The sequence below is a fragment of the Malaclemys terrapin genome, chromosome 1, assembly GCF_027887155.1.
Source record: "Malaclemys terrapin pileata isolate rMalTer1 chromosome 1, rMalTer1.hap1, whole genome shotgun sequence".
Taxonomy (NCBI): Eukaryota; Metazoa; Chordata; order Testudines; family Emydidae; genus Malaclemys; species Malaclemys terrapin.
Window position 1 is genome coordinate 73,109,816 of NC_071505.1, and position 26,865 is coordinate 73,136,680.

The window sequence follows — 26,865 nt, forward strand, 5'->3', positions numbered from 1 at the left end:
CACTCCTTTGTTCAGAGGAAATGTAAATCTCATCAAATCTTTTCTGAACAATTTTTTCAAGGCTCTAGCTTAGCTATGATTCTCTGGACTGCTGTATAAGAAGCTCAGTTTGATCCCAGAGTCTGCCTTTCACTCCCTTGATTAGCAGAGCCTGAGAGCACTACCAAGCTGGCACATTTAGACCAAGTCCTGCCCTTTAACTGACAATCTCTGTTTTTAATTGCATTTTTTAAATATGCAAAATGTAAAGAGCAAGACATTTGACAGGTTATACAATGTTTATCCATGTAGATGATTTCAGTCCAAATGAAAAATTTGTCATGACATTGTAGATTTTTATAGTTGAGGTACCGTAAAGATCCCTCTTCCATGTTTCATTTCTCATTTCATAAAGTGAGGGACATTGCAAAACTGCAGGGTGGGAGGATCCCAGAGCTTGGGCTCCAGCCCGAGAACAGAAGTCTACACAGCAATGAAACAGCCCCGCAGCCCGAGTCAGCTGGCATGGTCCAGCTGCAGGTTTTTCTTTGCTGTGTAGACATATCCTATGAGCACAGGGGGGCTGTGTCACAAGCACCGTAGTACATAGCCCATACTAAATTTAGAACCCTAATACTAGCCAACATTAAAACTGCCTCCTTAAATACGAGGTGAATATGAAGGATGGTCTTAGTGAGTGCTGCATGCTTGACAGATTGGTTCAGAGAAATAGGGAGCCTTTAAAAATGGTAATCTATTTGTATTAGACTAGAAATACAAAATAATACTAAGCAGTTTGTCAGACAGACCAGTTTGTCAGAAGTGGTCTTCATGTCTAGTGTGGGCTTTGGTACTGCTTTATCGAATGAGCACAACACCCAGTTGTTAATAGCAGTGACGTTGATCAGCACCAGCCCCTGCAATACCCTGAGAGTGAGTTTGGCATGGGAAGAAAAATAAAAAGTTTTTTACCCACCTTGTGCTCTTTCAAAGATGTTCATTGATGGGTCATAATTTAATAACCCAGATTCCTAAGCTGTGTCAATATGTACAATATATCTGTTAAACACTATGAATAAATGGAACCCTGCATAAATATATTCCTTTTCATTGCAGATCCAAGGATAATTTTGTGAATCCTGGATAATGTAAAATGAAGCATTTCTGAGCCAAAGATCATAGTTAATATTTACTTAATAGAGCAACACTGAAAAGTAAAAGGAAAAAATATATAACCATGAAAGAAAAGCTGCTCTTTTGTTCTGGAGTGACAGATTCCATGACTTCCAAGTCATGATTTTGATTCATAATTATGATTTTTGATATTTTGGGATTTTCCTGCTTGGGTGAGTAGCTGGCTGGGAATAAATGGTGAACAACTGAATCAATTTAATTGAGAGCACAGAGCCACCAATTTAAAATATAAGCAGTACAGGAGGCTAACAGCCAGCAGGAGCTCATCAAAAACACTGCTTTGCCACCATTGCACCCTCCTTCTCCCCAAACAAAACAAACCACCACATTAAATTTCTCGGGGATGATGAGGGTTTTTTCCTTCACCGAGGTTAAAAACAACAAAATCATGTGGAGAGTATGATTGGCTACACAATAACTGCCTATAACAGGGATCGGCAACCTTTGGTAAGCACCCTGGCGGTGCGGGCCGGTTTGTTTACGTGTCGCGTCCACAGGTTCAGCCGATCGCGGCTCCCACTGGGCGCGGTTCGCCGCTCCAGGCCAATGGAGGTGGCAGGAAGCAGCGGCCAGCACATCCCTCGGCCCGCGCCGCTTCCCACAGCAGAGGAGTTGTGACCAACTAACCTTCTTGGGGCTAGAGTTCTTCACCAAGTCAGTGAGGGGTGTGGCTATCGTGGTGAAGCTGGGTATGAGCCATCCATAGTAGCTGTCCAGACCCAGAAATTGTCTAATTTGTTTCTTTGTTGATGGAATAGAACAGTCCTTAGAGGCCTGGACCTTGCCTACTGAAGGTGTAAGTTTGTTCCTTCCAAGGGTGTATCTTAGATATGTCATCTCATGAAACCTCAACCAGTACATGGCTGGATTCACCATGAGGTTTAGCTTCCTCAAGAATCTGAAGCACCACTGATATATGCTCAAGGTGTTTCTCCCAATTGCAACTATAAAAGACAGATAGTCTATGTAGGCCTCTGTATGCTAGCCGTATGGTAGCAGGAAGATTGCTGCGCCCCCAAGAAGGCCAAAGAGCACAGTCTTGAAGTGATATATGCTGAAAGGTGTAGCAACTGCCATTTTTTCTTGAGAGCCCCTTGTCAGAAGGATCTTCCAGTAGCACTTGGTCATATCTAGGGTTGAGATGTATTTTGTGTCCCCCAATCACTCCCACAACTTGTCAATTTGCGGTATGCAATATGTGTCAAATGGAGATATCTCATTCCCCTTCCTAAAGTGGATACAAAACTGAGTCATCCCATCCATCTTGAGCACTAGGACAATGGAACTCTACCACCTGCTGTGAGATTCCTCTACCACCCCCAGGCTCAACATATCCTGTAGTTACTTATGTATGATGTATTGCCTGGGCAGGGGATAGTGGCTTTCATGGACCTTGCTCCAGGGCTCTCTTGTAGTGACAAATCAGCCATGTTTTTCCAGATCATGATGAGAACATGAAAGGAAAAGACTGGATTGCCTGCAGCGTCTGACCCTGTTGGGCTTTCCCCCAGGGGAATTGTGTCTGAGTCCTGGGATAATGGAGCCTGGGGAATTGGGGGAGTGGAGAAGGGTGCTATGAACAATCTGTCACAGTCCCACCAGGCCTTAAGAAGGTTTATGTGATAAATCTGGGTCTCCTTCCTCTTCCGGGTTGTCAAATCTTATAATCCACTGCTCTGACCCAGCGTGCCTCAAAGGGCCCTCAACATCTAGCCACTAACTTTGACTCTGAGCCAGGCAGTAGCAGCAGTACTCTGCCATTGGGTTGGAATTCACATAGATGGGCACCCTTGTCATAGGCTTGCTTGAGACATTCTCGGAAATTTTCCTTTGCAAAAGCTCCTATTATCTTTAGGTCCTCTGATAACTGGAGAACATACTGTACTACCTTGGTGCATCTGAGCTCTTCCTCCTCTAGGTTTCCCACACTTGGTCTAGCATGTTCTGGAGTTGCTTCCCATACAACAACTTGAAGGGCGAGAACCCTGTTGAGGCCTGGCGAACCCTGCACACTACAGATAGGAGGGTCAGTAACAAGCGATTCCAGTGGTGAGGATCTTCAGCCAGGAACTTTCTTAGTATCCCCTTAGGGTCTCATTAAAGGGTTTGACTAGCTCATCTGGTTGGGGTGGTAGCCAAATGTTCTCAAAGATTTGATTTTCAGCAGCTTACACAAATTCTTCATCAGTTGTGACATGGATTTCATCCTCTGGTCTGTTATTATTTCCTTGGGGATCCTCACCCTCATGAAGATCTTCATGGCTTCCATAGCTATGGTTTCTGCTTTGGTTGTAGGAAGAGGAATAGCCTCAGGGTACTGTGTTGCATAATTTACGATCATCAATGTGTGTTGGTGCTCTTCTCTAGCAGTCCTATCAAATCCATACCTATTCTTTCAAAGGGGGTGTCTACTATCAGTATGGGTATTGGGGGAAGGGGATCTTAGATTGGTCTTGGTCCTTTCAGCTGACCAACGAGGCAGGACATGCAGTAATCCCTTACCTTCTTATGGATGCCTGGCTAATAGAACTGACAGATAATTCTCTCCAGGGTTTTCTCCCTCCCCAGGTGGCTGGCACACGGTGTTCAAGCCAGAATAACTCCTTCTGAAAGGTCTGGGGTACCAGGAGTTGGCCCTGGATTTTGTTGGTCTGGGGGTAACCATTCCTCTCCCAGCTCAAAGCATGACCACTGTCTTACCCTCTGTGGGTTGACTATCTCCCCTTGACAGCAGCCAGCTGTTCATATGCCCAGCTCAAGGTGGGATCTCTTTTCTCTTCCCCTATGAAATCCTTGTTCTGGGCCATCCATTCTGTACCCATGGGGCTTTGAGTTCGTTGGTTCTGCTGGTCTTTCAGGGGCCCTTCTGCAAGCTATGAAGTCCCCTCCCCCAGATCTTCTCGCACACCTGTGTCAGCCAGTTCCATGGACCTGGCTTCTTCTGTGGTCTCAGAGGCCTAGTCATTCACCCTGGCCAGGTCTTTCTTCCACACCTGCAAGACTTTGCCAAAGTACTTCCAGTCATGGCCCAAGATCATGGGGTAGGCAAGAGAAGCCACCACCCCCACAAGGAGAGTATCCTTGTAGTTCCCTACTGTCAGCTGTATCTCCTTTGTGAGATATAGGCACATGTCCTCATGTATACACTGTAGGAAGATCATGATGGATGGCGTCCCATAACCCCATACTGCTTTGCAGTGGCTAGCCAGTCTCAGTTCTTGTGCTTCTTGAGCACAACAATTATAGAAATCTAACACTAGGTTACATTGTCATTTTCTCACTGGTTGGGGATATTCCTGTTCTAATGTGCATGCTCACAGAGGAATTCTAGCTGAATCACCCAGAATGCTTGCAGAGATTTCCATTGCTATGTGGCTCGCATGTATCCCTTGTTGCTACTAATGTGGGCTGTGGGATATAAGAAACAAAACAACACTCCAGCAATAAGCTGAAAGAGCAATGAACTACAGCTAAAATAATTTAAGTTTTTCAGAAACTGATAAATAGTTGATTTATTAATAAATCTTGCAGTGTCTCAGAAGCACCTCTAATCTGAGCTGGTAGGGAATTTCTATGATAGTCCAAAGTTCTATCAAAAGTGTGAATTTAAAATGGATAGAGTTAGTGGATCATTGGCACATCTCTAATTCTTCTCTAAGAGTCTGGAGTTCTGCGAACCTTTGCTTAGCTGGCTCTTTTGCAACCGGATGACAAGGACATATCCAAAAGACAAATTGGATCAGAAATACACAGACGGCTCTAGAAAATAGCATCAAAACAGAGTTTCAAATGAGGTTCACATGCTCACTCACAGCGATCAAGTGAAAGCAGCTTTTATGCAGCATAAGTGACTCAAAAGCAAGTGAAAAGTAAGAAAATATAGACAGCACTTTCTGATGGCACCTCAGGCATTTTACGGTATTGCATGAAACCAATAACAATAATTGTAGGAAAAGCTTAACTTGTAAATTCTATTCTTAAAAGCAGCCAAAGCGTCCTGGATATCTGATGCGGAAGAGCAAAATATTCTGCATTCAGGGGAGGGATAGCTCAGTGGTTTGGGCATTGGCCTGCTAAACCCAGGGTTGTGAGTTCAATCCTTGAGGGGGCCACTTAGGGATCTGGGGCAAAATCAGTACTTGGTCCTGCTAGTGAAGGCAGGGGGCTGGACTCAATGACCTTTCAAGGTCCCTTTCTGTTCTAGAAGATAGGATATCTCCATTTAAAAAAAACAACAACAACAAGAGACACATGCTAGTTAAATGATAAAGCACTAAAGCTGATGTTCTTGCCCAAGGATGTTAAAAAATGAAGCCAAAATTAAGTGTTGAATCATTTGAGGTAAACTTACATGTTACTAAGTAACAAGGTGTGAGAGCTCTTCTATATGCATTCAGTATGATATGATGAGACAGGTGTGACAAAGTCAGATTGCACAGCTGTAAGAAATGGATGTGTTGGGTTCTGGGAAGTGGGCTGGCGCAAACCCGCCCACAGCTAAAGGACTCTCCCTCAGCCTATTGGATGGATCCACTGAGCCCGAGACCTCTTGGCTCGGGGGACAACAGAAAAAATAACAGGGACAGGTGTGAGGGTCAAAAATAGGGAACCTGAAGAGGACACCAAGCACAGAACCCTGGACAGCGCCCACTGCTCCTCCAAGGAGTCAAGGGAGCCAGTGGATGCTGCCCAGAGGAACTCTGCCCGGATATGTAAGAGAGTGGAGGAAGGCAGGTATGTCAGCCCTAGAATGTTAAAGGCCCTTTTCCCCATGACCTGAAAAGAGGTTACCTCAGGTCAAATAGGGACACCTGAGTCCAATTAAGGGCTGCCTGTGACCTTCAAAAATCCCTCTTCTGACAAGAGAGGAGGAGAGACAAGCTGCAGCAGGGCTTGTGGTAGCAGGGAGAAAAGTCTTCTTTTTCTGGGTGAAAGGCTGCTCTCCTCCCGCAACTAAGCTAACTGCCTGTTTGGGAAGGACTGGCATCCTGGTGCTAGCAGCATAACAAGGCAACAGCTCCAGAGAGGAGACAGGGAAAGGTATTTCCTTTTTCTGTTATGAATTGGTTTCTTTGGTGTGGCTGAAGAGTGCTGCTTGGGCCTATGCTGAGGTCCACCTTTTAAACAGTGAAAAATAAAACCCGAGTGAGGAAAAAATTCTCTCTGGAGTGGAACTGATTTACTCCTGGCCAACTCTCCTCCACTCAGTGCCAGAGTGGGAAATACTGAGCCTGGTGAGGTGAAGGAGGTGCCTTGCCACACAGTTTAGTTCTCATTAGTAAAATTCTGGCTATAGAATTCTGCAGAAGCTAGAGGCAATTTAGAGAGAACACGAAAGTCCAGTCAACAATGAATTATAATAACTTAGTATAGCAGAGACCAAACATGGACAAGAATGAGTCTGCATATTAAGCATTGGTTGCAGTCTGAAAGTTTTCCAAAGATCACAACAGGAAGCTTTACTGGTAGCAACACAATTCTGAAATTGCCACACCTTTTCAACCATTCCTCATTGAGGATATCCCTCATTTTAATGCATTCCACACACATTTGGTGCCCCAAAATGAAAAGGCATGAAACTGAAGTATCTAGAATGTTATTCAGCCTAAAGGAATGACTCCCATAACATTTTAAGTTTCCTGTATAAATAATTTTGTTGTGGCCCTCTTTCTGGGCCTTTGTCACATATTAATATGTCTACACAGCAAAAAAAACCTATGGCTGGCCTGTACCAGCAGGCTCAGTCTGTGGGGCTATTTCATTGCTATATAGATGTCTGAGACCTGAAGTTTAAACAGCAATGAAACAGCCCTGCAGGTTGAGCCTTGTAAGCCTGAGTCAGCTGGCACGGGCCAGCCATGCATTTTTTTTGCTGCGTAGACATACCCATTGTGTCCCACATTGGGCTTTGGCAAGCCAAGAGGTACAGAAGTGGCATCTTTGAACAAAAAATAACTCCAAGATTCCAGGGTTGTAAGTAAGAGGGCTATTCTAATTGGACTTTGCTTGGAAATCCTTTATGGGGTGTGAATGCCAGACTGACAGCCCTTGAAACTAAAGCCCTCTGTAGCCCATATTGTGAGTGGTTCCTGCCTAGTTATAGAGGAAGAAGCTTCCATTGCTTGTGTGGCAGTGTGGGAGCTGCTTATAATACCTCTCCCTGAACTCGATGCACTCCATGTGCCATGCTCACTCCTCCTCCTCAAAAGGAGATTAGAAGTGTAGGAGAGGAGGTGGGGCCATTGGGTCAGCAACCTGGGGCCTATTTAATCGGTGGACAAATCTGAATGGGTGGAGCAGTTTGTTTTTTGTTGCTAGTGGACGAACAGTCTTGGATCTCTCTACTGCTCTACCAGAGATGGTGTAGCTCCCTGCTCTTCACCAGGTCCAAGGCTTAAAAGCTACAATATGTTCCCTACACCTGCAAAACTCGCACAGGCATCAATACTGCAATCTTCTTAAAGGCCCAGTTATCAGCCCCCCCAACACCTGCAGCAGAGACAGAATTGTGCTCCAAACTGGACTTGGAGGGATCACCTCTATTGATGAGGTTCAGTAGCCACATTCTCATTTAATTCTTGGCCTCTTATCCACAGTGAAGCTTCTTGTGGTGTGGTCCCCTAGGAATTAGAGTGAAACCAGAAAACAGATTATAACAGCAATCAAGGTTATGACAATTTTCAGGCTTTGGGCTGGATTCAAACTAGTATTCTAATTCATGCAGCCCCTGGGAGCAGCTAGGTTGTGGAAACCTGACTCACATTATCGAACACTTAATTCATAAGAAAATTTCAGTCAAAGTCAGTGAGATTACTCGCAGGAGTGACGCTCAGCAACTTGAGTAAGGGTTCCATAATGGAAGTCTTAGGAAACCACAGAGTGTGTGCACTTTCCCCAGCTGTCTTCTGACTGCCTATATTTTCCCTCTTTTCTCTTTGCCTCAACCCCATCACCTATTTTCCTTTCTTGACAGAACAGAAGGGCCCTGATAGAGTTATAAAATCTTGTAGCTTTACATCATGAGAATCAGACTTTGAATACTTTAAAAGAAGATTTTATGGTAATTGCAGATGCTTGAAATTGAAATACTGATCTTTGGGAAGAAAGGGTTTCATTATCTTTTAATTTCAAGATGAATGAATGTCATTTTTTAGTCAATGTCTTTTTTCAGCACTCTTGATAACATTTACCACAGCATATTGCCTTCTGGGAAAGGACTGAGATTCTCTTTCACAGATATTATTCTGTTTGAAATTTCTGTTTTAAGAGAATGAATATGAATTTAAGCGTGTTTTTAACATAAACTTGGTCTCCTTAGCAGGCTGCTAGCATAACCTCCTAGCAGTTTGATACTGTAAAAATCTGAGCCTTTAAAATGGTCCTTATCATTGCATACAATATTTAAGAAATTCAAATATTTGAATTATTAGTAGGCTAATCTGACAGAATATTCAAATATAAGAATATTCATGTAACACAACACTTACTGTGTTTTTGATGGAAAGAACTCTAATGTCTGAAGTACCAGAACATTATTATGGACTGAAGAGAAAGTTTTGTTCTGTACAAATCCCACTCACCCTGCATCTTATACAAATAATCCCTCCACCTTGTGCTTGAATCACATGTAAATGAGGATAATAGCAGACTCTAGATTCTTAAAGTAATGAGTATATTTGGAAGGTCAACACAGGAGAGGATTCAAAGATTATGACTTTTACATTTTGTGAAATAGAGTTCCAATCCTTGTTTTTGCAAAGAATGTTATGGCAAATCTAATAACTGAAAAGTGAAAAACTAGTAGTTGAAATAGTAATCATTTATATTCTGGCATTGATTTTCAGAAGAATAATGCCACCTTTAAATAGTATCTCTTTCCCTAGCAGACATGACTATATTGATTTCTAAGACAAAACTGGGTCCTTCTTTCACACAATGTGAAAATACTATTCAATATTTTTAGCTAAATCTAAACAGTATGAGGCCTTATCTGACCATTTCTACACTTTGACAATATTCAAAGGACTTTGAAAGCCCTCTGCAGTGACACTAATGAGGGGAAACTAGGATCTCAGGGCTATTACAGGTTGTTCAGAAAAGTGATGTGTGCATGCTTTTTAAAATCACCTACATTAATAAAGGTGAGAATTAGATATATTCTTAATGATTGAGTCTGGTTAATAATAATCTTGTAATTATATGGTACTCAAAGTAATAAACAATAAGAAAAGACACATAACCATTGTGTACATTGCAATATTTCCAAAAAATGTACAATATAGCAGATATATAGATTTGAGTACTTTTGTTTGGAAAAAACAAAACTACTTGTAGTGTCACAGATGTAAATGGCATTTTTATACAACAGATGAAGATGGTGTCTCTGCCCTGAAGAACTCACAATGATAGATCACCTGGAAAGATTCAGATATCCTGCCCCCAGTTCTGTTCCTGTGACATCAAACAGGCTCCTCAACTGTCAATCTGCAAAATTCACCCAAACTGTTTTCCTTTCCATGATGTTCCATCAGTCCCATGTGTTTTTTTCACCCATTCTCATGACTTCTTCCCACAGTTTCCTTTTCATTGAAAAAAAGATGATAGCATTTTATTTGAGGATCATTGCTTTCTAATTGGCTACAATACATCTTCTTCCCTGGTCAGAGGTACTTCAGTCCGGAACATATTCCATACCAAATTGCATGAAATTTCAATGCAGTACAGTAATTTCCATGGCAGAACTGCCGTACCTCCTGGACTCCACAGAAACATATCCAGGATGTGGGGTGGAGGAGCTCTATGGGCTGGTCACAGAGAGGGAGTTGTGAGCTCTTGAGGGATGCTGTAGAAGAAGGGCTTTAACCAGGGTCATGGGAAAAGAAGGAAGCTTGAATAATGGAAACAATGAAGGAGGTTTCCTTATCTCAGCAGAGCTAAACCTCATGAGCCAAATTTTCTAAGGGGAGCCTCTAAATTTCTCCCTGTAACTTTTCACCTACAGTTTTCTGAGCACAAAGAGCTTAGCTGAACATACAGGTCAGATATTGTGACCAGGGACCTCTTGGTGCTAACTGGCAGAGAGCTTTGCAGGGGTTCACAGGGTCTGATATATGCATAATAGTTCCCCAAAAGGTGGCATGTAAGGACTCTACTGAGAGCCAGTAGCCTGCTGTTCATCATAATCATGGTGAAATGTATGTACAGATAAATATTTAAGAAGTTATGTAGCTATACTGAAAATTCAAGACTTGGGATTAGGGTGGGTCAGCAGGAGGAATGTTTTATGAATGTTCCTTTCAGGCAGGTGATAACAGGTGCTTATGTCCCTGTCTGGTCATATGTGTACTCTATATTGTCTGTTTCACAATAGAGGTCTATTTGCATACTGAGCTTGATGCTAATCAAAAGGTTGCGAAATCAACAAGATAGGGAAGGTGCAGGGGAAAAAAAACAATCAGCAAACAGTGTCCTGTTTATGGGAAAAAAAACCCAAAGGATTGTCCTGATATATCTAAGGGTACCAAGAAACACCCGGGATCTTTTGCCGAGGCAGCAAGCTGACATGACTTGTCTTATGAATGGAAGATCACAGCTAAGACTGGCTGTAAAGTGCTAGAAGAATGAAGGGTGAACATTGCTCTATAAGACATGAAAGTATCTAGAAAGAACTATTCTGTGTTCTAGAATGTGTGTTACGATTTGATTTTATATGTAACCATTTCTTTCCAATACTTCTACTTACTAGCTCTTAATTCTCTACACTTGTTAAATAAACTTTTACTTGTTTTCATTGTAACTCACCTCAGTGCTGTGTGTCAAGCGGAGCGGTGATCCAAGGTGTAACTGGTGTGTAGTGCTTCTGTTGGAGCAAAGAAATCTGTGAGTGTCGAATGGAGCAGAGGCTGAACACTCCAAGGAGACACTCAGGGGTTGGAGTGTGGTCAGAAGTGCCGACTTTCTAATGTGCTTGACCCCCACCTCAGCCCCAGGCTCTGCCCCCAATCCATCCCTTCCCCAAAGACCCCACCCCTCCCCTGCCTCTTCCTGCCTCCACCACGGCCCCGTGCCATCCCCACTCTGCCTCCATCCCGCCTCTTCCCACCCTGTTCTGTCCCTCCCCCAAGCGCACCCCACCCTCACTCCCCCTGCTTCCCCCAGCACCTCCTGCATGCCATGGAACAGCTGATCTGCAGTGGGCGGGAGGCACTGGGAGGGAGGGGAGGAGCTGATTGGAGGGCTGCTGGTGGGTGCTGAGCATCCACCATTTTTTTCCCATGGGTGCTCCAGCCCTGGAGCACCCATGGAGTCTGTGCCTCTGAGTGTGGCTATCGTTAACCTGGAGAGAGCAAGTGGGGCCTGCATGGGTCTAGAAGGAAGTGCTTGTGTTGCCCTTGGCCACAGGAGTTGGGAAGCTGACCCACCCATGGCAGGCACGAACGAGGCTTCCTCACACTAAGGGCAGGTGGTAACAACACTGAGTACCCCCAGGCAGCATGACAGGTACATTTGTGAAAACCAGTACTGTTTGCATGCTGAAGTGAGTAGCTTTGCTTGTGCAAAATTGTGGACCCACTTTTTAAAGGTTGCTTTTGGAAGTTTGGCTGCAAAATTTTCACATTGTGTAGCAAGCCTAGTTTTTCTCTCCTTATTACACACCTGCCCACGCTCATCATATGATGCTGTGTGCAACAAGCTGTGCTGTGTCTTCCATTATGTAAATATCAATGCCAACTTTGACAGCTGTAGTGTTTCTCGGAGAGACAATCTTCTATGTTTCACTGTTAGCTTCTCCCACAGGAAGCTGTGTGTCTCGTGAATTCTAGTGCAGGTTCAATTCCCTAATGCTAAGCCTCAGACTTTGAACAAAATCATTATTTAAACTTAAGACAGTCCAGTGAGTGGATTTTATCATATTCCTTGATTTACACCTACACTAGCACATTGTAGTAGCTATCAAGTTCAGGGGTGGAGAAGAAAGCCACACGGTTTGTCAGGTGCAAAGGTGGACGGTTAAGACTTTTGTCAGAGAGGGTGGGAGAAAATCAAGACTTTAGTCACTGCTGGCAATGGGTTGGCAGCTGCAATTGGCTCCTGAAATTGGTGGAGGCTGAGTGGCAATCAGGGTGCACACTGTACGGTTAGTGGTATGAGAGACTCTTGCACCGGGGAGCAGAGTAAGAGGCATTTACTGAGGAAATTTGAGACTTGCAGAATGAGAGAGACCCTGCTCACAGGTGAGTGAGTAGTTTTCATTCATGAATCCTCTGTGAGCTGGACAGTTCACATGAAAGGCAGTGTGGTCTAGTGAGCAGAGCCCTGGATTGAGACTAGGTTCTATTCCTTGTTCTGCCACTGGCTCACTGTGTGATCTTGGGCAAGTTTCCCCATCTGTAAAATGGGGGAAATGATAAAAGAGCTCTTTGGTAAAGCACTTAGAGATCTGTTGATGAAAAGAGCTAGATGTTATTATTTAACAGTCCACAATGATAGCCTCACCTTCTCCTATAAAAGCATGTGTTCCCTGCACACAATAAAAATGTGTTATGATTTAATAATACAGAAAGGAAGGGCAGAAAAGCAGGGGTTGTGGGGAGGGATAGGTCAGTGGTTTGAGCACTGGCCTGCTAAACCCAGGGTTATGAGTTCAATCCTTGAGGGGGCCATTTAGGGATCTGGGGCAAAAATCTGTCTGGGGATTGGGCCTGCTTTGAGCAGGGGGTTGGACTAGATGACCTCCTGAGGTCCCCTCCAACCCTGATATTCTATGATTCTATAACTCTCTGTTTCTGTGATTCCTGCAAACCTCTCTTTTACTAATCTGAGCACACATCACCATGCTTCTGCTGCCATCCAATACATGTAGCTCTTTCTCAGCTATTCCTCTTGCATGGACACTGTGTTAGACATTCATTTGTTTAAGTATCTCCAAAGTGATTCATGGAAAAACCCATAAATATGAAACATGAATAACTGTGTTTTAAGGATAGAAAATTTCTATTACAATCACATTTTCTTCTACTCCAACTCTGAACACTGGTGGCTTGTAAACAGAACTCTTGCTTATAGTGTTATAGGCACGCAGGTTTAAAGGTAACTTTGCCCAGTTTTTCTCTTGTGTGTTGTATTTTAATAACTCTAAGTAAGAAGTACTTTTTTGTCCATTATTGAGGCAGCAGCTGTGATGCTAAGGTTGCAAAACAGTTTCTGCTATAAACACTGATTCTCATAGCTTGGTGAAACATTAGCCTTTTGGGCTGAAATTTTCCAGGGCGTGTCTCTGTGCAAAGGTGAATCATTCAGCAACTTTGAGTAGATTCAGCTCATATATTTTTGAGTCAGAAAAGAGAGGGTGAACAATATTAACCCCATTTATAAAAAAAATTCTTCCAATTGTAACCCTTCTGCCCATCTAAGTTGGCAGCAACAAGGGCCGGGTTCTGTATCTAGGGGTTCCGTTTCAATAACGCAATGCAAAACCGGCTCGAGCCCCCACCCAGTGACCTGGGACAATTACATACCACCCCCTGGGCACCTCTAAGAGGCAATACTTCCCCTCTCGCAAGCACGGAGTCTGAGTGTAACAGAAAGTGTTTAATAACATGAGGTAAACAACATCAGCATTAAATGGAAAAACACCACAACTAGAGTTTTTAGACCAAACCATGAGCGAAGACCCACCCCAGCAAATTGGGCCGTGTCCTCTCCCGTTGGTTCTTGAAAGCAGCGACCCAAGAATCACCAAGGTCCCAAAAGTCCACCAATCCCAAAGTCTCTTGGGTCCAGCAACCCAAGAATCACAAAAGTCCCAAAAGTCCAACAACCCCCCAAAGTCTCTGTCCATGATCAGTGCAGCCCCAGAGTTCAAAGGGGGGGGGGTGAGCAGGGTGTTAAGGGGCACCTTACGTGATCCGAGGCCAACCGGCTGCTTCTCCGTGGGGTTCCACTGCAGCCTTCACCACGAACTGCTCTGGCAGCTGCTCCGCTCCGCTCACCGACCTGTGAGCTGCGCCGCTCCGCTCCGCTCCAGCCGTCCCTTGGGCCGCTCCCACAAGGCTCTGCTCTGCTAGCTGCTCCTCCAGCCGCTCCGCTTCGCTCCGCTCCAGCCGTCCCTTGGGCCGCTCCCACAAGGCTCTGCTCTGCTAGCTGCTCCTCCAGCCGCTCCACTCACCGACCTGTGAGCCGCTCCGCTCACCCCCGCTAAGCTAAGAGCTTCAGGCTCCCCCACTAGTTAACACAGCCCCAGTGATCTCAGCTCTTAAATAGCTTTAGCTCTTTTGTGATTTCAGCTCTTAGTGATTTCAGCTAGTAGTAGGGGAGCCCCAGTGCTGGTGCACTATTGGCCCAAAGTGAACTCAGCTCAGCAGTCTGTAACTAGACTCCTAAGGGAATCAAAGTTAGCTCTGACATTCAACAGTGGAGAGAGGAGGTAGTGCAATTGGTGTTTTAACCCCCTCAGGGAGGGGGCCACACCATCAGGTACAAATACCTGTCCCCATCCTCTCTCAATTCACTGGGTTTTGTAACCCATGCCCCTTGACAAGCAAATGCTACTTAGGTAATGGTGAATGACTCACTCAGTCCTTCTGTCATACACCAGTTCCACTGGCCTTGATTCACAGAATCAGGGTAACAAAACTTTATTCTTCCTGCCCCAATAACAGAGAAACTGGGGATCCCACACCAGCCAAAGTAACCACTTTGAGTTGCTGTTGTTTCCTGCCAGGCGAGTGGGTGTGCCTATGCAAACAAGATTAGCCCCTGGAGTTCTTTTCCACACTCGCCATAATTCACCACCAGATGTCAGGGTAGAGCTCATCCTGACTCTGCTTACACAATGTTTTGGATTCAATGGGACTACCTGTATAGTAGTACTATCCCAATGTGAACACAGTGGCTGAATCAGCCCCTCCCCTCACCCCATTTATTTTTTTAAGCAAAGATTATAAATAGTCACCTAAGGAATGGTATGTTGTGCATGAGTGTGAAGCTAAATTCAATGAACAATAAACTGACTAGCCCCCTGAATAGCTGTGCATCAGAACAGGCAATTTTCAAATGTTTCAAGAAACACAGGATCTGATAAAAGAGATTCTTCTGTTGCTACAGCTTTCCCTGCTGGGAGAATGAGCACTTTTACTTCTCACTCCTTCCTTGCAATTGTACAGCTAGTGCTGGTTTACTGGTATGTCAATGTGCCTAGTGAAGATGAAGCTGTAAGAAATTGACTTCCGCAAAATACTGCAGAAATAGATATATTCACCTTTAAAGAAATGGCACAACAATAACAAAGTCATGGTTCTGAGGCAGGGAGCAAGAATTAAATGAGTCCAGAACAGGATAGAAACAGGATATAAAAAATTATCTGGAGATCTCCCACCCTCCATGTTCCCAAGTGTTTGCATATAACCCGAAAGTGTGAAGTACTCTGAAAAGTGACTCTATAAGAGAAACTTCATGAAGCTGCATATTTATTGTCTCAGTTTCCATGTCAAAAGTACACAATATACAAACAAAAAGATGGCCTTTCTAAGTACCTACCCTGCAAACTCCACCAGGACCCTGAGGTCTTTCCTTCTCAAACATTATCTACCAGTATTAAAGATTCTGCTGGCCAATTATGCCATCAGTTAGACTAATGAAACATCATTGTCCTCAGTTTATAGTTTCATTGACTCCTGTGCAATCATTGCAGTCAGTAAGGTTGCACAGATGTAAGTGATTAGAATTAAGTAAACTTTTGTGTTGATGATGCACAAGATGGAATACAGTCCGACTCACTGCCTTATGGCTACATTGGCTCTGCAGCACACATGGGAGTAAAAAATGTATTTTTGTAACTGACGCAAGAAGATGTGAATCTGAATATTCGCAGAGAGCAGAGTTCAGCACTTGCGTGTAGAAGCCTTTCTGGAGTCAACACGAATGTTGCCAGCTCCTTTGTGCTAAAATAGCTTTATAGTATAACTAGTACTGAACGACAGCAGAATGTTGCATGTATCAGTGCCCCACAGGCCTCTGCCCAGCCTCACCCCCATAATGCAGCAGAAACACTGGGCTGACTGTCCTGCTTATGAAACCCCAGTACTGTAATTACTTCATAATGAGCACTCTTATTGTATTGTAATTACAATATTTTTCTAATACTGTATTTTCTGGCTCTACAGTCTACCTGTTTGGTATATTTAAATGTACTGAAAGGGTTACCTATCTTACAATGAGCTGTAGATCATTCAGTACTCATGGAATTCTGAAAATCCAAGAATCCTGGAATTTTGCAGCTGGATAGCAGGTGCTGAGACTGACATACAGGTGCCATAGGAACATAGGAATAATTTTTCCATATCAGACTAATGGGCCATCTAGTCTGGTATCCTTTTTCTGACAGTGGACAATACCAGATGGTCAGAGGAAGATAGAAAAGTCCATAGTGTATGATTATGAAATGATCTGTCTGTCGCAAGGTGGGATGCTCTTTAACGGCATTGGGTTTGGTCCCACTTGTGAAAATAAAAGGGCTTCCATGCCTCAAAGAGCTTACAATTAATTACTTCATTTAAAATTTATAAAAGGTTTTTCCTTTTGATTTCATCACTGTCTCCTTGTTCTTGTATTGTGAGAGGATAAATAGGAGTTCCTGGATTTACCTTCTCCATAACTTTCATTTTTATATTTTTAAAATGTCCCCTCTTATTTTTCTCCAGTCTAAACTACACATCTCATTCTTTTCAGTCTTTCATAATTTAGAAGTCTCTCTACACCTCTTATCATTTTTGTTGCCTGTTTCTTAATCCATCCCAGTATTCCAGATGAGAAAGTACTCATAGGTTTATATAGTAGCATCATATTTTCTGTCTTTTTAAAAAATATATCCTAACATTTTGTTTGCTTTGCTCAGGTGTCTCTTCTAAGTGGTTACAGATCAATTAGAACCCCACAGTTTACAAATGGTTCAGATTTTTTTCCATTCAGGCTACATTACCTTGCATTCAACAATATTGAATTTCATCTGTCATTATACTACCAGCATATCTAGTTAAGTGTTCCTCTTGTTTTCTTTCATCTTGACTAACCAAAATAACTCAGTATCTATAATGTTTACCACTTCAGCAGTACCACATAAGTCATTAAAAAAAAATCTTCCATAAACTTTTCCATTTGCTGACCTAAAAAATAGTCCTTGTATTGTGCAGAATCGAAAGGATTCAGTGCTTCATTAATGTATTTGCTAAAGTGTCTAGTGCCAAGCTAAATAAAGAAACTATAAGAAGAATCAAAACCAACCAAACAACTTTTGCACCTCAATTGCTCACTTGAAGATAAATTAATATAAGAACATAAGAATGGCCGAACTGGGTCAGACCAATGGTCCATCTAGCCAGGGACGCCATTTCAGATTTTGGTGGGGGTGTGGGGCAACTTTAACCATGATTCCAAGGGCTACTTAAGCAACCAAAAACTCCAGTTTTTTTCCCCAGATAACTTAGAAATTAGCTGATAGGAGCACTGTATCTAATTCCTATATAAAAAAAGAGGATTTAATAAATATTAGACCCACTCAGCTCTAATACTAACATGTTCTCACATCTTGTGTCAAGTCACTTAAGTAACACTGGTTAGGTTTAAGATTTTAATGTATATTCTTTGTTACTAACTCTTGAATACAACAATTGAAACAACTGTAGAAAAACCTAGATTATTTTCTATCACTGCTTTTACTTCTGTTTAAAAGCTAGTTACTTTCCAGAAGGCTCTTAAACACAACACTACCATGATGGAGTTGCAGTTCTTACAAGAGAATATTTAAAACCAAACACCAAGAAAATTCTTAAAGTTGAGAAAAAAACTGAGACTTCTGAGGTATATCAGGGCCACTGCAGGCAGGAAAGGAAAATAAATGGACACAGGAGCTTTGGACAGCTCTTCCTTTAGAAAGAAAGTTGGAGGGTCAAATCTTCTATTCCTTAATCAACTAAAACTTCTATTGCCATCAGTGATAGATATAAACATCACAATGACCATGTGATAACATGTGTGGTCAATAACTTTACACTTTGGACTTAAATAGCTGAACCATCTTATCCAGAGTTATACATCTTATATGCATTGGCTCAGGGACTGGATTTTCTGGCATATTCTGAACAATGCTGAGCACACAGATGGTGCCCAGTGAATAATGCAAATCATGACAATAATCGTCGACTTTATGGACTCTGTGGATGCAGTTTCTGTTCTTTGTTCTGGAATTGGCCTGAATACAGCTGAAACCCTGAGAATTTGAGGCATAAACACATCTGATACTTATATGACACTTTCTCATTCCTTCCTTTTCTCAAACTCAGAACAAAAAATGACAGAACAAGATGGTTTTCAGTTAAAATGTAAAATTGCACAGCAGCCATTGCTGTACAGCTCAGCCTGGGGCAGAACCTGCCACCCCTTGGGAGTTAAGTGATCTCCTCTCATCTGCCTTTCATTCTCCATCCTTCCTAACCTCTTTGCTGCTTTTCATGCTGTCAACCATGACATCCATCCTGGGACCATTTGCTGGAGTCTCAGAGAACTGGCCGCCTTGGTTTTGCTCCCATCTACCAGAGTCCTCTTTTTTTTTTTTTCCCCAGCATGCAGTAGAGAGAGAATGGCTGGTCTGCTGGATAGAGAGCTAGCTTTGAAAGACCTGGGTTCTATCCTGCCCCCCATGGACTTCTTGCCTGACCCCAGGCCAGTGCTTTAAGGGCAGAATTTCAAAGTTTTTTAGGCACCCAAAGATGCAGCTACATATCTAGTGGGGTTTACAAAGCACCAAACCTTTTAAGTGCATTTGAAAATCTCATAGGTGCCTAAATACCTTTGAAAATCTGGCCCTTAGTCTGTGCGCGCCTCAGTGCCCCATCTGTAGAATGAGAATAACAGCATTGTTCTACCTCATCGAGGGGCTGGGAGGAGAAATAGGTTAGACATTTTGAGGCGCAGCCTCAGATACCATGGTGATGGGAACACGTAAGTACCACAGGTAGAGTAGGAACTTCTCTATACACTGCTAGACCTTCCCTGGGTTTGACACCTTCTTTTCACCTATGCCCCCAAATCTCCCTCTTTTCTGAATGTAACCTAGGCTCAGTGCTTTGATCTATTTTTTCTGAGCCGCCTCCCTTCTCTCTAAAACAACCCCTCCTCCCTCTCCACAGAGGGATTCCTCTTTTACAGGCTAAACTTCCATATCCTTAATTTAATCACCAGCCCTTTCTTATCTTAATCACCTTGCCTCTGTTTGTAAACAAAATACTCAAAAAGAAGAACAGGAGTACTTGTGGCACCTTAGAGACTAACAAATTTATTAGAGCATAAGCTTTCGTGGACTACAGCCCACTTCTTCGGATGCATAAGTGGGCTGTAGTCCACGAAAGCTTATGCTCTAATAAATTTGTTAGTCTCTAAGGTGCCACAAGTACTCCTGTTCTTCTTTTTGCAGATACAGACTAACACGGCTGCTACTCTGAAACAAAATACTGACTCCCTGCCCCAGGGGCATCTCTCCTCTGCGGAACTTACATTTCACACTAATGATGTGCTGTAGTTAAGAGCTCCACCTGGAGCTTGCACACCTCCTGTATGAAACTCGGGGGCAGGAGGGGGGGGGTGTTTCTTCCCTTCCCTGCCCGCCTCAATTGGTGCCCTTGCATCTAGCCCAGTATCCTGTCTTCCGGCAGTAGCTAGTGACAGATGCTTCCAAGGGAATGAACAGAACAGAGTAGTTTATCAAGTGATCCATCCCCTGTCATTCAGTCCCAGCTTCTGGCACTCAGAGGTTTAGAAACACCCAGAGTGTGGGATTGCATCCCTGACTATCTTGGCTAATAGCCATTGATGGATCTATCCTCCAGGCACTTATCTAATTCTTTTTGAACCCAATTATACTTTTGGCCTACACAACATCCCCTGGCTATGAATTCCACAAGTTGACTGTGCGTTGGGTGAAACAGCACTTCCTTATGTTTGTTTTAAACCCGCTGCCTATTAATTTTATTGGGTGACTCCTGGTTCTTGTGTTATGTGAAGGGGTAAATAACTTTCACTTTCTCCACATCATCACAAAGAGCTATTCCCCAAAGCATCCAGGAGGAGGCACCACCTGTGGTGAGTGAGAACCCCTTGACAGATCCCTTTGTAACTCTTCGCAGTCAGCTTTGGACTTTATTATCTTGCGGAATTATGTAATTGTGTCTGCAAACTTGGTCACCTCACTGTTTACCCCCATTTCCAGATCATTTATGAATATGTTGAAGAGCGCTGGTCCCAGTACAGATCCTTGGGGGACCCCACTGTTTACCTCTCTCCACTGTGAAAACTGACCCTTTTATTTAGTTTGAGCCTCTATTATGGTGTTTTAACAAAATTTCCATGCAGCTTGCAAATATTTCACCCTTGTGATTGTTCCTTTTAATTTCTGTTTAACTAGCCTCCTCATTTTTGTATAGTTCCCCTTTTTGAAGTTAAATGCTACTATGGTGAGTTTCTTTGGTATTTTCCACCCTACAAATTTAATTAAGTATGGTCGCTATTACCAATCGGTTCAGCTATCTTCCCTTTTTGGACCAGATCCTGAGCGCCACTTAGGACTAAATCAAGAATTGTCTCTCTCCTTGTGGGTTCCAGGACTAGCTGTTCTAAGAAGTAGTCAATAATGCTGTCTAGAAATTTTATCTCTGCATCCCATCCTGAGGTGACATGTTCCCAGTCAATATCGGGATAGTTGAAATCCCCCTTTATTATTTTATTTTCTATTTTTGTAGCCTCTCTAATCTCTGTGAGCATTTCACAATCATTGTCATCGTCATGGTCAGGTGGTAGGGTAGTATATTCCTACTGCTATACTCTTATTATTCAAGCATGGCATTGCTATCCATAGAGATTCTATGGTACAGTTTGAGTCATTCAATATTTTTATTATATTTGATACTATACTTTCTTTCACATATGGTGCCATTCCCCCACCATGACCAACTCCATCATGCCTCTATATTTTGTACCCTGATATTACCGTGTCTGATTGATTATCATCATTCCACCAAGTTTCTGTGATGCCTATTATATCAATATCCTCATATAATACCATATAATACTCAAGTTCACCCATCTTAGTATTTAGCCTTTTTGAATTTGTGTACAAGCACTTATAAAATTAGTCAATATTTAGGTTGTCCTCGGGTGATGTAATTGAATGGAACTCTTTTGCATTTGACTGTTTCTCTTCAGTTCCTACCTGCACTTTATCAACTTCTATCTTCTTCTCTCTACTAGGATATAGAGAATCCCCTTTAATAAATCGTCCCCTAAGGGATGTGTCTGTCTGAACCATGTGTTCCTCTGCACCTGTCAGCTTTTCCCCAACCCTTGCTTTAAAAACTCCTCTACGACTTTTTAAATTTTACATCCCAACAGTTTGGTTCCATTTTGGTTTAGGTGGAGCCCATCCTTCCTGCATAGGGTCCTCCTTTCCCAAGAGGTTCCCCAGTTCCTAATAAACCTAAATCCCTCTTCCAAATATTATTGTCTCATCCATGCAGTGAGACCCTGCATTTCTGCCTGTCTCCTTGAAAGTGGAACCACTGGGAGGCATTCCTGGACAAAGGACTGTTCTCATGGGATGGACTCCACTTGAATAGGGAGGGAAATAGACTTTTGGTATGGAGGTTGGCACAACTGATTAAAAGAGCTTTAAACTAGGAATTCAGGGTAGGTGGTTGGGAGATGCTCATGTAGTCTCCATGCCTGATTTTAAGATTGAGCTGGAGAGGGAGGGATAGCTCAGTGGTTTGAGCATTGGCCTGCTAAACCCAGGGTTATGAGTTCAATCCTTGAGGGGACCATTTAGGGGCTTGGGGCAAAAATCTGTCTGGGGATTGGTCCTGCTTGAGCAGGGGGTTGGACTAGATGACCTCCCTGAGGTCCCCGCCAACCCTGATATTCTATGATTCTATGAAAATCAAGTAAGAGAGTATACAGCAATGGAGAAAAGAACAACAGAGGGTAGAAGAATGCACATCAAGAGGAAAGATAGTGCTGGTACTAATTACAGTCAGGTAGGCAATACTGGCAGTAGAATGACTGTATCTAATCTGGATGAAACCAAGCAGAATCAACTAAGTTGTCTGTACACCAATGCAAGGAGTATGGGTAAGAAAATGGAGGAACTAGAACTACTGGTGCAGGAAATGAAGCCAGATCTTATAGAGATAACGGAAACATGGTGGTATAGTAGTCATGACTAGGGCACAGGTACAGTAACGCCTCACTTAACATTGTAGTTATGTTCCTGAAAAATGCGACTTTAAGCGAAACAATGTTAAGTGAATCCAGTTTCCCCCTAAGAATTAATGTAAATGAGGGGGTTAGGTTCCAGGGAAATTTTTTTCACCAGACAAAAGACTATATTATATAGTCTATACTTTCTCGATATATATATACACACACACAGTATAAGTTTTAAACAAACAATTTAATACTGGTACACAGTGATGATGATTGTAAAGCTTGGTTGAGGTGGAGGAGTCAGAGGGTGGGATATTTCCCTTACTGCTAAATGATGAATCAGCAATTGGCTGAGCCCTCAAGGGTTAACTCTCTCTCTACACAAGGCAGCAGGAATGGAGGGAGATATGCGCATTTCCCTTAAGTACACTGCCTTGTTAATTAGATCAGCTTGCTGAGATGCAGCTGCTGCAAGCTCCCTCCGTCCTGAGTCCTGGTCTGTCCCCCCTGCTCTATGGAAGATGGGGTAAGTGGGGGCAGGAGCGGGGGAAGGGGGACACCCTGACATTAGCCCCTCTCTTCCTTCCCTCCCCCCCCGCACAGCAAGCAGGAGTCTCAGGGAGCAGCTCCAAGGCAGAGGGCAGGAGCAGCACATGGCAGTGGGGGGAGGGACACAGCTGAACTGCAGGCAGCTGCTGCACAGGGAACATAGGAGAGCTGGGAGCTGATAGGGGGCTGCCAGTCCACCCTGGTTCCAAGCCCCCACCAGCTAGCTGCAACGGGCTGCTCTTCCTGCAAGCAGTGGACAAAGCAGGCAGCTGCCAAACGACGTTAGAAGGGAGCATTGCGCAACTTTAAACGCGTATGTTCCTGTAGTGAGTCGGTGTGGCTCCCCTCCTGCCCGGAAGAGGGAGCCCACGTGCAGGCACCAGAGTGGGTGGGACCACCACCGCCTGTCCCCGCCCCCCGGAAGTCAAGGGGCGGGACAGGAAGTATAAAGGCCGGCCGCCAGAGCTCAGTCGGCGGCCAGCCACCGGAGGGAGCAGACGTGCGGCCGGGAGCTCCCGGCCAGGAGACCGTCGAAGACCGAGGCCTGGACCCTAGCTGGCCTGAGCTACCCCGGGCCCGCTACGAGGAGGAGCCGCCGGAGCCCGTTCACGCCCGCTACTGGGAGAATCCCTGGGAACCGCACCCCACTAACCCTGAGGGTGAGACTGGACCCGAACCCCTTCGCCCCTGCTGCTATCCAGAGGAGCCGCCTGAGGACCATTGGCCGGACTTCCCGGCAGAGCTACCAGACTTGCCGCCGAGCCCGGGCAGAGAGGAGCCCATGCAGGTGGACTGGCCCGATCCCGGCGCAACGAACGAGGTAGGCTTTGAGGGGGATCACGGAAGTAGCCCGGGGGTAGCCGACCCCGGTCCGGCTGCAACTGAGTGTGAGCCTATGTCAGTGTGTTGCGGTCTGGATACCCCACTGACCAGCAGCGGCAGCAACCGCTGTTAGGGCCCCGGGCTGGAACGCAGTGGAGTGGGTGGGCCTGCGTTCCCCCCTGCCACCCTCCGCACGGGTGGCAGGCTTCCCCCTCACCCAACGCTCGGCTACAGAAGCCTAGGCGTACCTTATTTGAACTATTTGCTCGCTCAGCCCCTGCAACAAGGGCCTGAGCCTAACTGTGTTTGCCCCGCCCTGATCCAGGGCCTGGGCTTTGAACTATTTGCTCGCTCAGCCCCTGCAACAAGGGCCTGAGCCTAACTGTGTTTGCCCCGCCCTGATCCAGGGCCTGGGCTCTGAACTATTGCTCGCTCAGCCCCTGCAACAAGGGCCTGAGCCTAACTGTGTTTGCCCCGCCCTGATCCAGGGCCTGGGCTTTGAACTATTTGCTCGCTCAGCTCCCTGCAAACAAGGGCCTGAGCTAACTGTGTTTGCCCCGCCCTGATCCAGGGCCTGGGCTCTGAACTGTCTGCTCGCTCAGCCCCTGCAACCAAGGGCCTGAGCTAACTGTGTTGCCCCGCCCTGATCCAGGGCCTGGGCTCTGACTGCCTGCTCGCTCAGCCCCTGCAACCAAGGGCCTGAGCTAACTGTGTTTGCCCCGCCCTGATCCAGGGCCTGGGCTCTGATCTATTTGCTCGCTCAGCCCCTGCAGTCAAGGGCCTGAGCTTTAACTGTGGTTGCTCCGACTCTGCACTAAAGAGCCGGAGTTTCGGGACTAACTGACTGCTTGTTCCCACAGTAGTGAGTCGGTGTGGCTCCCCTCCTGTCCGGAAGGGTCGAGCCCCGGCTAGGACCTACTACATTTGGCGCCCAACGTGGGGCCCGAGCCCCTGCCCCTGTGAGAAGGGGCTAGAGGGGGAGTGGCCGTTGCCCCCCCCCCGTTCTAAGGATGGATATGGAGCGGCTGTTTCAGCTGCTCACGGAGAGCCAGGAGCGACAGCAGACGGCCCAGCTGCAGCAGCAACAGCAACAGCAGGCCGCTCAGCTCGCGCAGCAACAGCAGCGAGATGCCGCCCAACTCCAGTTGCAGCAGGAGCAGCACGCCGCCCAGCTCGAGCAACAGCAACAGCTGGTGCGGCAGTTGGGAGTCCAGCTGCAGCAGTTGCTGGTCACGCTCCCTCGCCCCGCACCGGGGCCGGCAGGGGAGGCTGCGGAGATGCCGCGGTTAGCTGCCCCCCTTCGCTTGACTAAGATGAGCCCAGACGACGACCTGGAGGCATTCCTGGTCACGTTCGAGCGGGTAGCCCTCGTCGCCGGGTGGCCCAGGGACCAGTGGGCTACCCTCTTAGCCCCCCACCTGACGGGGGCGGCCCAGGTGGCCTATCGGGGATTGGCGGCTGAGGAAGCACGGGACTACGACCTGGTGAAGGCCGCGATATTGGACGCCCTCGACGTCAGTCCCGAGACTTTCCGACAAAGGTTTCGGGGCCAGACTTACCCCACCGGGGCCCGACCGCGGGTAGTGGCCCAAACCTTAAAAGAGGCTTGCCGACGGTGGCTACAGCCCGGCACCTGGACGGCGGAGGAGGTAACCGAGCAGGTGGTGTTAGAACAGTTCGTGCACACCCTACCCTCCCGAGGGCGCGCCTGGGTGCTTCGCCACCGGCCGACGACGCTGGCCCAGGCAGTGTCACTAATGGAGGACTTCCTAGCTGCCGAAGATGCAGTAGGGCCCACCTTCCGACGCCCCGGGCCCGAACCAGCCCGCGGCGAAAAGAAAGGGGAACCCCCGAGTGGACCACGACACCCCGCACCGAGGCCTGACCCCCGCCGCGAGACCCGGACCCGGCACGCGGACCCGGCTCCTCGGACCGGACCAGTGGCCCCGGGCCAGGGGCCCCCAAGGGCTCGGCGAAGCCCCCCCCGGAGCCCAAGCCGAGAAGGCCCCCGGAGCAGACGACCTGAACTCGGACCCTGCTTCAGTTGTGGGAAGATGGGGCACCTCCGGCGAGACTGTCCGGAGATGGATTGCAGCTATGGGCAAGTGTGGGCGGGCCACACTCGAGCCAGGCCAGCCATGAACCCCAAGCTGACCGTCCCGGCGGCCGTCGGAGGACGGACTACGCGGGCCTTGATCGACTCGGGTTGTGGCCAGACGTTGGTCCGTAAGGACCTGGTACCGCCGGGTGATACCCGCCTCGGATGTATTCATCTACAATGCATCCATGGGGATGTCCGACCATACCCCAGCGCCCGGGTCCCCCTAACCATCGCGGGGATCACCCGACACCTGGTGGTTGGGGTAGCTCCCCATCTTGCATACCCTGTGATCCTCGGTCGGGACTGGCCGGCCTTTGAGGAAGTCCTACGGTCCACGCCGGCCCTGGAGGCTGATCGGCTGGGGTCCTCCTCCGAGACCCCCGAGCAGGGTCCGGCGACCGAGATAGACGACACGGACGCAGCGGGACCGCCGCCGGAGCCGGCCCCTCAGCCCCGCTTCGATACCGATTTCTGTCGGGACCAGCGAGAGGATCCCACCCTTAGCCGCTTCTACGAGCAGCTCGCGGCAGTAGACGGGAGTGTTGTGGACCCCCAGCGGGCCACCCTGTGGCCCCATTTTGAGCTGCGCCGGGACCGGCTCTACCGCCTGGACCGTGACCCCCGCACCCAGGAACCACAAACCCAACTGTTAGTGCCCCTGTGTCACCGGCGGGCGGTAATGAAGTTGGCCCACGATGTGCCAGCCGCCGGGCACCTGGGGCGAGAGAAGACCCTCGCTCGAATCCTGGCGCGCTTCTTTTGGCCAGGAATCTCCCAGGAGGTGAAAGAATATTGCGCCTCCTGCCCAGAGTGTCAGAGGGTCGCCCCACCCGGGATCCCCAAGGCACCCCTGGTCCCCATGCCAGTGATGGAGACGCCCTTTGAACGGGTCGCCATGGACCTCGTGGGCCCCCTCCCGAAAAGTGCCGCGGGGTTTCAATACATCCTGGTTTTGGTGGACTATGCCTCTC